This window comes from Elaeis guineensis, chromosome 3, assembly GCF_000442705.2.
Source record: "Elaeis guineensis isolate ETL-2024a chromosome 3, EG11, whole genome shotgun sequence".
Classification (NCBI taxonomy): Eukaryota; Viridiplantae; Streptophyta; class Magnoliopsida; order Arecales; family Arecaceae; genus Elaeis; species Elaeis guineensis.
This window is the reverse complement of record NC_025995.2, coordinates 73,408,097-73,412,687: the sequence shown is the minus strand read 5'-3', so window position 1 is coordinate 73,412,687 and position 4,591 is coordinate 73,408,097. Positions and strand designations below refer to the sequence as shown.

The 4,591-nt window shown below is 36.9% G+C and overlaps 1 non-coding gene across 1 annotated transcript; it reads right to left on the bottom strand.

Moving 5' to 3' along the window:
• Positions 1-243: 243 nt before the first annotated feature.
• Positions 244-350, bottom strand: LOC114912963 (small nucleolar RNA R71). Its single transcript, XR_003799005.1, has one exon. It is a non-coding gene; the product is annotated as a small nucleolar RNA R71 (small nucleolar RNA).
• Positions 351-4,591: the final 4,241 nt, after the last annotated feature.

Sequence of the window (4,591 nt, the reverse complement as noted above, 5' to 3'; positions counted from 1 at the left end):
ACTTATTTTATGGACTTAGTAATGAAGATCTTTATAAATATCTTGATGAATTTCTTGAGATATGCTCAACTCTCAAGATTTACAACTTCTCCGATGATGCCCTTAGGTTCAAATTATTCCCTTTCTCACTTAAAGACAAAGCTAAATACTGCCTACATACTTTGGATTTCATGACTATATCAACCTGGGACCCGCTCCAAGGGGAGTTTCTCAAAAAATATTTTTTCATAGGAAAGCCTAATCAAAATAAAAAAAGCAATAACTAGTTTTTTTCAATTAGATGGAGAAATGTTCCATGAAATATGAAAAATGTTAAAGGACCTCATTAGAAAATGTCCCCACCATGCTATACCAAAGTGGCAGTTAATCCAATACTTTTACGATAGGTTATCTGAAAGACATCGACAAATGGTTAATGCATCATGCGGTGAGATATTCATACTCAAAAGTGAGAATGAGGCATGGCAATTTTGAAACTTTCAGTGAAAATTTATTACATCATATGTCTACCTCTATCAGAAATAAACCTGTGTTAAACCTAAAGAAGGGTGGAATCTATGAAGTAGGAAATTACATAGATATCCATCATAAGGTAGATGAATTGTCATAAAAATTAGATCGATTATTGAGTGTAGGATATTCTCCTTCTCTATCTAGTCAGATGCAAGATATATGTGCGTTATATTTAAGCCCCACTGACTTTGTGAGTGAGTATTCAGCTATACTATAGTTTTTTGAATATGTACAAGAGCAAGTCCATCAAGCCCAAACTACTCATAGACCAAGAAACAATCTCTATTCTAGTACGAGCAACCCCTATTCTAGTACGTACAACCCATGATGGAGGAACCATCCGAATTTCTCATGAAAACCACAACTAGTGGTTCCCTCGGTGCAACAAAAATCAGGTTATGCAGATGTGACTTATAGGAATCCACCCCATCCACACTACCAGAACTCTCCTCAACCCACCCCGAGTATCCATAGCTTAGCTTTCGAAGAAAAGGTGCTACAAGCACTTAAAGGATTAAAAATGAACACCCAACTCCTTCACTCCCATATGCAATCAATAGCAAAGCTAGAGATCTAGATAGGTCAGCTAGCAACAGCTTTCAGTAAGCGGAAGGAAGGCATATTACTAGTTAGCCCATCAGTAATGTAAAAAGGTAGTACATGGCGAGAGCTCCACTAGTCCTAAAATTTTTTTCGAACATGGCAAATCGATTATGACCTTTAGAAGCAGGAAAATCTTAAATCAGCCAGAGAAAACCCAACTAGAGTAACCAATGCTAGCTACACAAGAAAAGAAGAAATCTAAAAAGAGGGAATAACTTGTTAACCTAGCACCTGCACCTAAGGCTCCATTTCTCAGTGCTTTAGAATCCCCTTTGCCTCTTGATAAGAAGGGTATAAAAATGAATGAAATACTGAAACTGTTTAAACAAGTCCAGATAAACTTACCCCTTCTTGATGTTATTAAATAAGTCCCGACCTATGTCAAATTTCTAAAGAATCTATGCACACAAAAATAAAAATCTAAGGCATAGATACCAAGAAAAGTCCACCTGACTGAGCAGGCCAGCTCAATATTTTAGCAAATTACCCCACCCAAACTTAAGGATCCAGGTACCTCAATTATATCCTGTGTCTTAGGAGACCTCACGATTAAGAAGGCATTATTAGATTTGGATGCATGTGTCAATCTTCTCCTGATTTCTGCATATGACTTATTTAGATTTGGAGAGCTAAAATCCACAACGATGACCTTACAACTAGTAGACCGATCCATTAAGATATCCTATAGAATGCTGGAAGTTGTGCTAGTGAAAGTAGATGAATTCTACTTTTCTGTTGACTTTCTTGTACTTGATATGAAATCCAGCAGCAACCCCAGCCAAATACCAATCATCCTAGGCAGACCCTTCTTAGCAATCACTATGCCTGTATAAATTGTAGGACCAGGCTTATGGATGTATCTTCTGAGAATAAGAGGTTGAGGTTAAATATTTTCAACACATCTCAGAGACCGCCTACATACGACCATAACAAGATCAACATGCTTAGAGGTGGTTGTAGAAGATAAAGCTCCTACCTTGCTCAACTCAGATCCTTTATAGGCATGCTTAAGACATTTTGGAGTGGATAATTTTGATATCGATGGATAAACTGAAGAATACATGCTTTGCTAGAACCATCCAATTTTGGTACCACTCTCCCTTGGACTATAAAGTATGAGCAATTATGAACTCAATCGAGCCCTTTAGTACCATCCTTAGAAGCACCACCTATTCTAGAGCTAAAGCCTCTTCCTACCACTCTGAAATATTTTTTTCTCGGACCCAATGATATCCTCCCAGTGATTATTGCATCTGGCCTAACCACTGACCAAAAAGACCAACTTGTAGGGGTGCTCAAAGAGCACAAAGAGGCCATTGGATGGTCGATTATCGATCTAAAGGTATTGACCCCTCCATCTACATGCACCATATTTATTATGAGAAAAGTGCCAAACCCTATGGAGACATGCAGAAGAGACTTAATCCTAATATAAGGGAGGTTGTAAAAAAAGTAGTGAAGTAGTTAGATGCGGGGATTATCTATCCAATTTGAGATAGTAAATGGGTCAGTCCTACCCAAGTAATACCTAAGAAATCAAGTATTACAATGATGGAGAATGAAGAAGATGAACTGCTCCCAAGTTGTACTACAACTGGTTGGCGAGTTTGCATAGATTATAGGAAACTGAACAATGTTACTAGGAAGGACCATTTTTCATTACCCTTTATTGATCAAATCCAAGAATGGTTAGTGGGTCAGCACTTTTTCTACTTCTTAGATGGTTATTCAGAATATAATCAAATACTTGTATTTCTTGAAGATTAAAAGAAAACTACCTTCATTTGCCCCTATGGAACATTTGCTTTTCGATGTATGCCATTTGGGCTTTGTAATGCGTCTGCTACATTCCAATGATGCATACTGATCATTTTCTCAGACGTGATAGATAAATTTTTGGAAGTATTCATAGATGATTTTTTAGTATTGGAGATCACTTTCGAGAATTATCTCAATAACCTGACTAAAGTACTAAAATGATGTATCTAAACAAATTGAATACTAAGTTGGGAAAAGAGTCATTTTACGGTCCGAGAAGGGATTGTGCTAGGCCACATAGTTTCTGAAAGGAGAATTGAAGTAGATAAAGCTAAAGTGAAAGTAATCTCAAAACTCCCACCTCCAACTTCAGTCAAACAAATACGATCCTTTCTCGATCACGCTGGGTTTTATAGAAGATTCATCAAAAATTTTAGCAAAATCTCTGGACCCTTATGCAATTTGCTTGCCAAGAAAATCCCTTTTGTCTTTGATGACGATTGCCTTAAATCCTTTCATACACTTCGCGTAGCCTTGATGATTCACTAATTATTAAGCCCCCTGATTGGTCCTTTCCCTTTGAGATTATGTGTAATGCATCCGATTTTGTAATTGGTGCAATGCTAAGATAAAGAATTAATAACCACATGCAATCTATTATGCTAGTAAAATCTTTTCAGATATCTAATTGAATTACACTGCCACTGAAAAGGGGTTACTAGCGGTTGTGATCATCCTAGATAAATTTTAATCATATCTTTTAGGGTTTGAGGTCCTGGTTTACTTTGATCATGCAGCATTAAAACACTTGCTCTCTAACAAAGATACGAAGCCTAGGTTGATCAGATGGATCATTCTTCTTCAAGAATTTGATTTAAAAATCAGAGACAAGAAGGGTTTAAAAAATATGGTAGCAGATCATATTTTTAGGATTTTAGTCGAACACATAAAAGGCATCGATGAGATCTAGGAAAAATTTTTTGATGAATAACTTTTTCAAATCTCCTCTAACCAACCTCCGTGGTTTGCCCACATTGTCAATTACATGACCATAGGACAAATCCCCTCCCATTGATCAAAATAGGAGAAGGATCGATTCTTCTCACTAGTTAAACACTACTTTTGAAAGGAACTTAAACTATTTAAATTCTACCTCGATCAGATGATCCGTCGGTGTGTCCCTGAGAGTGAGTTTTAAAGCATTCTTACATTTTTCCACTCTCTATCATGTGGGGGACATTTTAGTGGGAAGAAGACTATAGCAAAAATACTGCAAAGCGGGTTCTACTGGCCATAGATTACATCTCTAAATAGGTGAGGCTGTGGTAACTTGAACCAATGATCAAAAAGTGTGATCAAGTTCATTTAGCATAATATCTTTAGTTGGTTTGGGTGCCCAAGAGCCATCATAAGCGATGGGGGTACATATTTCTGTTGGGAATAGTGTCCCAAAGCCAATCGTCAACTTGTTGACGGTTGTGCTCTTTCTTGTATTAGTATATGAATTATAAATTAATAAAAATTATTTTGATATTTTTCATCACAAATTATTTCATCTTCTAATGAACTCCTGTGTTGTAGTGAAGTCCTTAGAACTATTTAGACTCGATAAAGGAGAATTTATCGTTTAGTCCTTAAACCTGTTCGCGACCAAATGATACGTTGTTACCAAGGACAACAACGTTTATCAAGCATAGGTCGTTGTGTGCCATATGGG